Here is a 12,672-nt window from a genome sequence, read left to right as displayed (position 1 = left end):
CAGGGGGAACCAGATGACAGACTATACTGATATTGTCCCCTCTAAACTCATGTCCAATCTCAACCTCAGAATGTGACCTAATTTGGAAATAGGGTCTTTGCTGATGTGATTAAGTTGAGATCATATTGGATTAGGATAGGTCCTAAATACAATCACTTAAGTCCTTACAAGAAAAGATGAGGATACACAGACACAAACCTCCTTCATGGCTGTAGTTGAAGAGGCAGTTGAGGAGTAAACTTTTCTTGGGGACTACATAGTTTTCTCAGCCTGCGTGCAGCTATGTAAACTTGAAGACTGTAAGGTTGAAGACTAGAAGAGTCAACGCTTTTTTGCTGTTGCTTTTTATTTGCTAAGTGTCTGGCTCTTTTGTGACCTCAGGCAAGAATACTGGAGTGGGTTGCCATTTCCTTCTCCAGGGGATCTTCCTGACCCAGGGATTGAACCCATGTCTCTTGCTTGGTAGGCAGATTCTTAGCCACTGAGCCATCTGGGAAGCTCCTTCAATGCATTTTTAGTAGATTCTATTTTTAACTCTGTTTTTGGTTCTAGACAAATAATTCCTTCCAAAACATTATAGGTTTCTGGTCAGTTTGCTTCTAGTCAATTCCTTGGGCCTGTAACCACAGCTAAATTCTTTCACAGATGTAATTCTCAATCTTAATTTAATTTTTGCTTCCTTGATGCCATGCCTCTTTCTGTTAATATAATTATAGCTACGTTAAGGCCATAGGCTTGAGAAGGAGAGCCAATATCTTAATTTATTCTCTGCTACCTGGCCAAGTCTTATCTTGGTTCCATAAGAGTTTTCTCAATCCTATTTCCTTCTGTCTAGCTTTTGTAACCCTCCTAGGCCCCATGTTCTGGGTTCTTTTTATTTCTGCTTGAAATTAGCTAATTTTTACCTGAGATCATTTTGTTTTCTAATAACTCGCTAAATATAATCAGTAAGAACTGTAACATTCAGTTAACTTTTTGTTTTCCCAATGTCTCCCCCTAAGCTATGGACTCATAGACACCTGGTTTGTCTTTTAAGTTATCTCAGACAATAGTTTACCAAATATTTTGCCATTGCTTTTGTGTGTGTGTGTTAGTTGCTCAGTTGTGTCCCACTCTTTGCAACCCCATGGACTGTAACCCACCAGGCTCCCCTGTCCATGGAATTATCCACGCCAGAATACTGGAATGGGTAGATATTCCTTTCTCCAGGGGATCTTCCCGACGTAGGGTTCAAACCCAGGTCTCCTGCATGGCAGGCAGATTCTTTACCGTCTGAGCCACCGGGGATCCCACCATTGCATGAATGGGATATCCACTCCCCCAGAATCATAGTATTTTCCTCACTACCTCTCCACGTTTAAGCCAATGCCATACAATTTAGATTTTCTTTTACAGCACCCAACTTCCAGGTTCTAATTTCTGTATTCATCAGTAATACAAAACAACCAAAATTTCAGTGGCTTAATAGAAATTTATTTCTTACACACATAAATTCTATATGATTAGGCTGTATGGTGGAGAAAGGAATGGCGATCCACTCCAGTATTCTTGCCTGGAGAATTCCATGGACGGAGAAGCCTTAGTGGGCTACAGTTCATGGGGTTGCAAAGAGTCGGACACAACTGAGTGACTAATACACATGGACTGTATGGAGGGAAGGTTTTTATTCCCACGTGGTCATTCAGGGATCCAGGGTAATAGAAATTAGTAATTCTGACTTTCCATTGAGTTTCTTCTAAGGTTGCCCTTAGCTAGTTTGAATTGAGATGTGTCATAGATCTAAAATACATATGCATAAATATATCTCATTAATATTACATGTTAAAATGAAAATATTTTGATATATTAGGGTAAAGAATATTTATCTTTAAAATTAATTTACCCAGTTTCTATTTTACTTTTAAAAATGTGGTTATTAGAAAATTTAAAACAACAGACTTACCACTTTGTATCGATCAGAATGACAAAAGTAGGAAGTCAGATGTGGGGATGGTATGGAGAAACCAGAAACCAGAATCCTCTCGCACTGCTGATATCATATGGGACTTGTTCTGTTTTTACTGGGGCACAGTCATGCCCACTCATTTATGGCTTGTCTATGTTTGCCTTTGTGTGTGAGTGCGTGCTAACTTGTTTCATTCATGTCCGACTCGTTGCGACCCTATGACTGTAGCCTGCCAGGCTCCTCTGTCCATGGGATTGTCTGACTATAACAGAATTGAGTAGTTGCAACAGTCTGATGCCCAAGACCTAAAATATTCAGTATCTGGGTTTTTACAGGAAAAGCTTGCTGACCACTGGCCTAGTTGGTAAAACCTTGTTGTTGTTGACATTACAGGTATCTTCTGCAAATGGGATCCCTGGGTATTTAACTTTTTCTATGGTTTTCTTATGTTAAAAAATCCTTTATTTTAGTGTAGTCAGATCCTTTCATTTTTACCTTAAGATTTGTGCTTTTCGAGCCTTTTTAAACAAGTTTTTCCACTCTCAAAGATCAGAGATATACTTCTTCATTCTCTTAGCATTTCACACTTAGGCCTTTGATTGATATCAAATTTACCTTTTTAAAAATTGATGTGAAATTATTATTAAAATTAATAGGATAAACTATTTTCCCAACAGCATGTATTAAATAATCCATTTCCCCCATTGTATTGTGGTACTACCTAGAATTCCGATTTCATTCTATAATCTAATGCAAGTTCTATGTTTCAGTTGCCTCTTCTGTAAAATGATGATAATTAATAGCACTTACTTCATGAAGTGACTGGGGTAAGTAAGTAATTGTGTTGTTACAACTAAAGCACTTAGGACAGTACCTGGTAAATAAAAAGTCTATAGTAAGTATTGGTTATTACTATTTGTGTTAGCTCTTTCTGTGATATGTGTATCATCTGTGTGTGTGTGTTTCATGGCAGATGGCAGCTATACAAGAGAAGCCAAGCCATGAATCACATGTAAAGCCTCTACTCATATCGTATTCACTCACATTCCTTTGACCAAAGCAAGTCCTATGGCCAAATTAGTGAAAGAAAGTGAAAGTGTTAGTCACTCAGTTATGTCTGATTCTGTGACCCCATGGACTGTACTGAAAGAAAGTGAAAGTGTTAGTCACTCAGTTTATGTCTGACTCTGTGACCCCATGGACTGTAGCCTGCCAGGTTCCTCTGTAGGATTTCCCAGGCAAGAATACTGGAGTGGTTTGTTATTTCCTCCTCCAGGGGATCTTCCTGACCCAGGGATCGAACCCACATCTCCTGAAGCTCCTGCACTGGCAGGCAGAGTCTTTACCACTGAGCCATCTGGGAAGCCCCAGTGAAGCTATAAATAAGTAAGTAAGTAAGTGCTAGTCGCTCAGTCGTGCCTGACTCTTTGCGACCCCATGGACTGCAGCCCACCAGGCTCCTCTGTCCATGAGATTCTCCAGGCAAGGATACTGGATTGGGTTGCCATTTCCTTCTCCAAGGGATCTTCCCAATCCAGGAATCGAACCCTGGGTCTCCTGCACTGCAGGCAGATTCTTTGCTGACTGAGCTACAAGGGAAACCCAGTGAAACTATGACAGGGGCCAAAATGAAGGAAGAATTGTGACAATATTGTCTTCCATATATTCTTGTTATTATTATTTTCAAAATTCCCATATATCCATGGTCTATTTTTTAATTTCAGTTCTCTTTCTATGGTCTATTCCTGTAATAGAAACAGCTGTTTTTATTATTGTAACTGTGTAGTATAGTTTCATATTTTATAGGTTAACTTTCCTCCTCTTTCATCTTCTCTTATAAAACTGATTTTTCTATATGTGGAATTAATTTTTCTACATGTATATTGGGGCTTCTCAGGTGGCACTAGTGATAAAGAACCCACTTGCCAATGCAAGAGCCTCAGGAGACGTGGGTTCAATCCTTGGGTTGAGAAGATCCCCTGGAGGAGGGCATGGCAACCCACTCTAGTATTCATGCCTGGAGAATCCCATGGACAGAGGAAGCTGGCAAGCTATGAAAATGTTTGTTTCCTCAAAAATTCTGGAATTCTAATTAAAATATCTTTTCTTGATTAATGATTGGGGGAAAGACTTACATTTATGATGTGAATTAAGATGAGAGATTGATGTATACTCATTAGATCATCAGATAATATTAGGAGCAGTTAGAAATACTAGGAAACTGTTTATGGTGGAATGGTACAAGGCTGCTGCTCTGGAGAGCAGACTGTCAATATTCAATAAAGTTAAATATGTGTATATGCTCTGATGAAGCAATTCCTTTCAGGAGTTTTACCTAATGCACAGATAGACGTGCTCAGAATGTTCTCTGCAGTTGCTCATGGTAGCCAAGAGCTGGAGGCAACTTACATGTCCTTCATAAAGGAATGGATAAGGAAAATATATAAGCATATGATTGAATATGATGTGATGACCAGAACAAATGAACTGAATTTTCATAGAGCAATATGGATAGACCTCATAAACAAGATTGTACAAAAACTGAAAGAATGCAGTTGATAGCATAGTTTCGTGTTTGTAAATTAAGAAATATACAAAATAATACCACATATTTTCAAGGACAATACATGTATGAAAAGTAGACCATAAGGTCATACATTATATTAATACATAAGGGACAGAGCTTATGATGTAGAAAGAAAATAGAATTGGAGACTGGGGACAGAAATAAGGGAAAAAGACAATGAATACATTAAAAATGTTGATTAGGCTTAACTTAGATGGATAATGATAACTGGCCATGAAATTAATATTAATTCAATTCTATATCCCTGAGGTTAAAAAGAGAAACCTCTGTTAATAGTTTACTAAGGTATAACACTTTTGAAAGTATTCTATTTTTGTTTTAGAAATTTTTTAGTTTATTTATACCAATATAAATAAATGAAATAAAATTAACATTTTGCTTTCTTTTTTAACACTGATTGAGTACCAACTGTATAATTTTATTTTCCATTTCCATGAAAACCTTGCCAAATTCTCTTTTTGCTTCAATCTTGAATAAAGTTTGCTTTCAATGTCCTTTTTTAATTACATGTTTGTTTTTTATTTTGTATATTTATTTTTCTTACTCGTTTTTTTTTTTTTTTTTTTTTTTTTTTAATATTATTTTATTAGTTGGAGGCCAATCACTTTACAACATTTCAGTGGGTTTTGTCATACATTGACATGAATCAGCCATATAGTTACATGTATTCCCCATCCCGATCCCCCCTCCCACCTCCCTCCCCACCCGACTCCTCAGGGTCCTCCCAGTGCACCAGGCCCGAGCACCTGACTCATGTATCCCACCTGGGCTGGTGGTCCGTTTCACCATAGATAATATACATGCTGTTCTTTCAAAACATCCCACCCTCACGTTCTCCCCCAGAGTTCAAAAGTCTGTTCTGTATTTCTGTGTCTCTTTTTCTGTTTTGCATATAGGGTTATCGCCACCATCTATCTAAATTCCGTATATATGTGTTAGTATACTGTAATGTTCTTTATCTTTCTGACTTACTTCACTCTGTATAATGGGCTCCAGTTTCATCCATCTCATTAGAACTGATTCAAATGAATTCTTTTTAACGGCTGAGTAATATTCCATGGTGTATATGTACCACAGCTTCCTTATCCATTCATCTGCTGATGGGCATCTAGGTTGCTTCCATGTCCTGGCTATTATAAACAGTGCTGCGATGAACATTGGGGTGCACGTGTCTCTTTCAGATCTGGTTTCCTCAGTGTGTATGCCCAGAAGTGGTATTGCTGGGTCATATGGCAGTTCTATTTCCAGTTTTTTAAGAAATCTCCACACTGTTTTCCATAGTGGCTGTACTAGTTTGCATTCCCACCAACAGTGTAAGAGGGTTCCCTTTTCTCCACACCCTCTCCAGCATTTATTGCTTGTAGACTTTTGGATAGCAGCCATCCTGACTGGCGTGTAATGGTACCTCATTGTGGTTTTGATTTGCATTTCTCTGATGATGAGTGATGTTGAGCATCTTTTCATGTGTTTGTTAGCCATCTGTATGTCTTCTTTGGAGAAATGTCTGTTTAGTTCTTTGGCCCATTTTTTGATTGGGTCGTTTATTTTTCTGGAATTGAGCTTCAGGAGTTGCTTGTATATTTTTCTTACTCGTTTCTTGAGAAAATAGTCCAATGGAAATTTCCCTTAATTAATTTAAATTCACATTTTGCCAAAGGACAAACTAATTACTATATAGTTAATATTTAGAGACCATCATATACCTGATTTAAAAAAGAGAGAGAAAAACTCTCTTATTGAGCAATCTAACTTTCTAAAGCATAATCAGTAGCTTCACTGAAGGGGAAGCTCTTGAACTCTATGGTTGGAGCTTCTACTTTTAGCATGATAGAGTAACTTTGACAGAAAGTGTGCTTTCTTTCTTTTTATGGCATAATTTTACTGTAATTTATTTCATAGAATTTCTATTGGTAGAATTGCTTGCTTTTTTGTTCAATTTTTTCAATTTTTTGTCCAATTTTGCTTACATTTCATTTTTCAAAAATTAATTTTAATTGAAGGATAATTACTTTACAATATTGTGATGGTTTTTGCCATACATCAAAAAAATGCATTCTTCTAGAACACCTAGAGAGAAGTTGGACAAAACAGCAACAACCAATAAAATCTTTTTATGGGTATTGGGAAAGCTGCTAAGCCATCTTAGAACTTGAGAGGTCAAGATTCTGGAGAGGGAAAAACTATGGAGAGTTGAACTGATATTGTGCAGATATGTTTTTCCAAGGGATATTTCACAATTCTGGGCTCAGGGTATGTGGCTGAATGTGCAATAAAAGTCTTGGGCAAAGAATAGCTGCTGGAAGGCTGAGAAACCAACCATCAGAGCATTTGGTAATCCTGTGCATCTAGAGAAACAAGTTAGAGCTGGAAAGGGCAGAAAACTGAATCTAACTGGTCATGTGTTTTTTTTTTGTTTTTTTTTTTTTAAGAATTTTGTTGAATTCTGAAGCTGTGAAGTATAGGAGGCTAAAAAGTTGGGCAGAAGGTTTCTGAAAAGCAGAGTGGAGTTTCTGACTGCCCTAGGCTACTCAGTAGTCAAGGATTAGAGTTCAAGTCATGGAGGAGGGGCCCTGGGGAACTACCCAAGCTTTTAGAGGGAGCTCTGATGGATGGCCATGTTTCCCCCAGTCCTTGGAAGTTCTGTAATCAAATTCCGCCAATCTTCCAAGTCAGATTCCCTGGGGATTCCCGGTCCCTTTGCCGGATCCCCGGGTTGAGAAGTCTGATGTGGGGCCTAGAACCTTCCCAACAGTGTGAGAACTTCTTTGGTATAATTACCCTCCAATTTGTGAGTCACTTGCCCAGCGGCTTTATGTTAGGTCTACAGGCCCCATGGTGGGGCTAATGGCAACTTCCTCCAAGAGGTCTCATGCCACACGCTGTGCCTCCCGGGACTGCCGCTGCCAGCGCCCCTGTCCCAGCAGCAGGCCGCTACTGACCCATGCCTCTGCAGGAGACTCTAAAACACTCAGGCAGCTCTGGCTCAGTCTCCTGTGGGCGTCCTGCTCCTTTCCCCTGGGTCCCGGTGTGCCCATGGTTTTGTTTGTGCTCTCCAAAAGTCTCTGGCGAGTTTGGGGTTTGATTTTAACGTGATTGTGGCTCCCCTACCATCTCGTTGTGACTTTTTTGTCCTTGGACCTGGGGTATCTTTTTTTGGTGGGTTCCAACATCCTCCTGTCGATGATTGTTCAGCAATCATTGTGATTTTAGTGTTCTCACAGGAGAAGATGAGGGCACATTCTTGATATATATATTTCACATGCTAGCAAGGTAATGCTCAAAATCCTTCAAGCTAGGTTTCAATAGTATGTGAACGAACTTCCAGATGTACAAGATGGATTTAGGAAAAGCAGAGGAACCAGAGATCAAATTGCCAGCATCACTGGCTCACAGAAAAAGCTAGGGAATTTCAGAAAAACATGTCCTACTTCATTGTCTATGCTAAATCCTTTGACTCTGTGGATCATGACAAAATATGGAAAATTCTTAAAGAGATGAGAATACCAGACCACCTGACCTGCCTCCTGAGAGAAAACTGTATGTAGGTCAAGAAGCAACAGTTAGAACCAGACATGGAACAACAGACTGGCCCAAAATTGGAAAAGGAGTACCTCAAGGCCATATATTGTCACCCTGCTTATTTTACTTTTATGCAGAGTACATCATGTGAAATGCTGGGCTGGATGAATCACAAGCTAGAGTCAAGATTGCCAGGAGAAATATCATCAACCTCAGATATGTGGGTGATACCACTTTAATGGCAGAAAGCAAGGAGGAACTGAAGAGCCTCTTGATGGAGGTGAAAGAGAAGAATTTTAAAAAAGCTGGCTTAAAACTCAACATTCAAAAACTGAAGATCATGGCTTTCGGTCTCATCACTTCATGGCAAATAGATGGGGAAAAATGGAAACAGCGGCAGATTTTATTTTCTTGGGCTCCAAAATCAATGTGGATGGTCACTGCAGCCATGAAATTAAAAGATGCTCCTTAGAAGAAAAGCTATGACAAACCTAGACAGCATATTAAAAAGCAGAGACGTCACTTTGCTGACAAAGGTCCATATGTCAAAGCTATGGTTTTTCCAGTATGTATACATGTGAGAGCTGGATCATAAAGAAGGCTGGGCACTGAAGAATTGATGCTCTCAAGCTGTGGTGCTGGAGAAGACTCCTGAGAGTCTCTTGGACAGCAAGGAGGTCAAACCAGTCAATGAAATTTTAATGGCAATTTGGTTTGGAATTCAATGCTGAATGGAAATAGAAGGACTGATATTGAAGCTGAAGCTCCAATACTTTGGTCACCTAATGCTAATAACCAACTCATTGGAAAAGACACTGATGCTGGGCATCAGTTTGAGGGCAGGAGGAACAGGGGGAGACAGAGGATGAGGTGGTTGGATGGCATCAGTGACTCAACGGACATGAATCTGAGCAAGGTCCAGGAGATGGTGAAGGACAGGGAAGTCTGGTGTGCTGCAGTCTGTGGGATCACAGAGTAGGACAGGAATGAGCGACTGAACAACAACAGGCTGTGCCCTAAGGTGGGAGTGATGAAGGAAGAGCTTTAGTAAAACTGCAGCATCATCTGGTGCTAGTGGTAAAGAACCTGCCTGCCAATGCAGGAGACACAAGATATGTGGGTTCAATCCCTGGGTTGGGAAGATCCCCTGGAGAAGGGCATGGCAACCCACTTCAGCCTGGAGAATCTCATGGACAGAGAATCTATGGACTGGCAGGCTACAGTCCATAGGGTCACAAAGAGTCAGACACAACTGAAGTGAATTAACATGCTACCATGTGATTGGATTAAGGTGATCAGTCCTAACTCAGCCTGCCTAGCAGAGGAAATTGTGAACTCTCTAGAGAGTTCCTCATCATCCAGAATTTCTACAACTTCTCAACACAATGTCTGACCATCAACTACAAGTATTAGGCATGCCAAGAAATAGGACACAGGGGTACTCTTTCTGCCCCCTTCTGATGTCTATGTCAGAAGCTTTCTCTATCTCCTTTATACTTTAATAAAACTTTATTACATACACACACACACAAAATAGGACACAATAACCAAAACATCCACTGGATCATTGAAAAAGCAAGAAAGTTCCAGAAAAACATCTATTTCTGCTTTATTGACTATGCCAAAGCCTTCGACTATGTGGATCACAATAAACTGTGGAAAATTCTGAAGGAGATGGGAATACTAGAACACCTGACCTGCCTCTCGAGAAACCTGTATGCAGGTCAGGAAGCAACAGTTAAAACTGGACATGGAATAACAGACTGGTTCCAAATAGGAAAAGGAATACGTCATGGCTGTGTATTATCACCCTGCTTATTTAACTTACATGCTGAGTACCTCATGAGAAACACTGGGCTGGAAGAAGCACAAGCTGGAATCAAGATTGCCAGGAGAAATATCAATAACCTCAGATATGCAGATGACACCATCCTTAGGGCAGAAAGTGAAGAGGAACTCAAAAGCCTCTTGATGAAAATGAAGGAGGAGAGTGAAAAAGTTGGCTTAAAGCTCAACATTCAGAAAACTAAGATCATGGTATCTGGTCCCATCACTTCATGGGAAATAGATGGGGAAACAGTGGAAGCAGTGTCAGACTTTATTTTTTTGGGCGCCAAAATCACTGCAGATGATGACTACAGCCATGAAATTAAAAGACACTTACTCCTTAGAAGGAAAGTTATGACCAACCTAGACAGCATATTAAAAACCAGAGACATTACTTTGCCAAAAAAGGTCCGTCTGGTCAAGGCGATGGTTTTTCCAGTGGTCATATATGGATGTGAGAGTTGGATTGTGAAGAAAGCTGAGTGCTGAAAAAGATACTTTTGAACTATGGTGTTGGAGAAGACTCTTGAGAGTCCCTTGGATTGCAAGGAGATCCAACCAGTCCATCCTAAAGGAGATCAGTCCTGGGTGTTCATTGGAAGGACTGATGCTGAAGCTGACACTCCAGTACTTTGGCCACCTCTTGCGAAGAGTTGACTTATTGGAAAAGACCCTGATGCTGAGAGGGATTGGGGGCAGGAGGAGAAGGGGATGACAGAGTATGAGATTGGTTGGATGGCATCACCAACTCAATGGACATGGGTTTGAGTAAGCTTCGGGAGTTGGTGATGGACAGGGAGGCCTGGCATGCTGCGATTCATGGTGTCGCAAAGAGTCGGACACAACTGAGCGACTGAACTGAACTGAACTAAAAACATAAGGGGAAAATCAGACAGGACCAGACAGGTGAGTCAGAATTATAGATACTGGTAAAAAATTTTAATATAATATTGATAAATATAGTCATAAAAATAGAGAAAAGAAGGAAGAACTAGATTAAGAAAAGTACAGGGGACTTCTCTGGTGGTCCAGGGGCTAAAAGTCCATGCTCCCAAGGCAGGGGCTGGGTTCAATCCCTGGTCAGGAAACTAGATCCCACATGTTGCAACTAAAGGTCTTGCTCTGGTGCAGCCAAATAAATTAAAAATATTTTTAAAAAAAGAGATAAGGATAATTTTACCAGTAATAAATAGGACATAGCACATAGGTCTAAAACATATATAACTATAGTTCCATTAGACTAAGGGAAAAAGCAAATGCTCCAAGATGAAAAAGAAAATGCAAGAAAAGAGTGAAAGGCAGTGAAAAAGCTAAGTATATGGATAAATGTGAATGGATTATGAGTGTATAAAACAATAGCAATGTTCTTTGCAGTTGAAAATATGTGGAATTAAATCCATGGTAACAATAATACAACAGACAGGAAATGGTAAATTGAGTTAAAGTGTTCTAAATTCTTAGCATTGTCAGGGAAATAATAAAAGTAATAATCAATTTTAGGCTGTGTTGTGGGCTAAACTGTGTTTCTCCAAAAAGATATGTTGAAATGCTCACCCCAGATACTCAGAATGTGATCTTATTTGGAAATAGGGTCATTGGAGAACTATGAGTGAAATAGAGATAAGGTCATACTGGAGTTGGTAGAATCATGTTCTAATATAGTATCCTTGTAAGAAAACAGTCATGTGAAGACCCAGAGCCATGAGAAGAATGTCATATGAAGATGTAGGTAGAGATTGGAATGATATATCTACAAACCAAGGAATGCCAAAGATTGCTGGCTATCACCAGAATCTAGAGAGGCATGGAATAGTTCTCCCTCAGAGCCCTCAGAAAGAATCAACCCTTCTGGCACCTTGATTTTTAGACTGCTAGACTCCAGAACGATGACAGAATACATTTTTGTTGTTTTAAGCCATCTAGATTGTAGTACTTTATTATAGCAGCCCTAGGAAACTAAAAGATTAGCTTAAAAATATAAATAACTAATAGATGGAAAATATAGTATTATTTAATAATAAAAATAATATAGCATTATTTGACTAAACCAAAAGAAAATAAGAAATGAAAGATAAAAACCATCTGGGTGTGATGTAAAACAAGTTATAAAATAGAAGACATCATTATATTATGTATTAATTATGAAGAGTATATTGAATTACATTAAATATAAATGAACTAAAGGTTCCAGTGAAAAGATTGTCATATTGGATAAGAAGCAAAATCCAATTATATGCTGCTTAAAAGAAATACACCTTGATATAAGAACACAGAAAATGTGAAATTAAAAGAATTAAAAATAATTAATGAAAAGAAAACTGATGTAACTATATCAATATCAGACAAGAATACATTACAGCAAGAAACTTTACTAGGAATAAAGAGAAACAGTTAATTTTAAAAAGGTGAATCCTTCAGGAAAATACAATTTTAGATTTATGTATACCGAATAAGATGGCTTCAAATTATCTGAAGCAAAAATTTGACAGAACTAAAATGCAAAACAGCAAAATCCATAGTCACAGTGAAACACCTTAACAGGGATCTCTCAATATTGGTTAGAACAAGCAGACACAATATCAGTACGTATATAACGTGATTAACAACACAGCTAACATACATAGAACATTACACATGACAACATAACACACATTCATTTCAAATGCATTTGGAACATTTATCAAAACTGACCATATGCTGGATTATAAACATACTTTATAAAAATTTCAAAGATTTGAAATAAAACAGAGTGTTTTCTTTGACCATAGTGAATTAAATTAGAAATAAGAAACTG

Source organism: Muntiacus reevesi, chromosome 2 (genome assembly GCF_963930625.1).
Source record: "Muntiacus reevesi chromosome 2, mMunRee1.1, whole genome shotgun sequence".
NCBI lineage: Eukaryota > Metazoa > Chordata > Mammalia > Artiodactyla > Cervidae > Muntiacus > Muntiacus reevesi.
Note: the sequence above shows the minus strand (reverse complement) of the source record.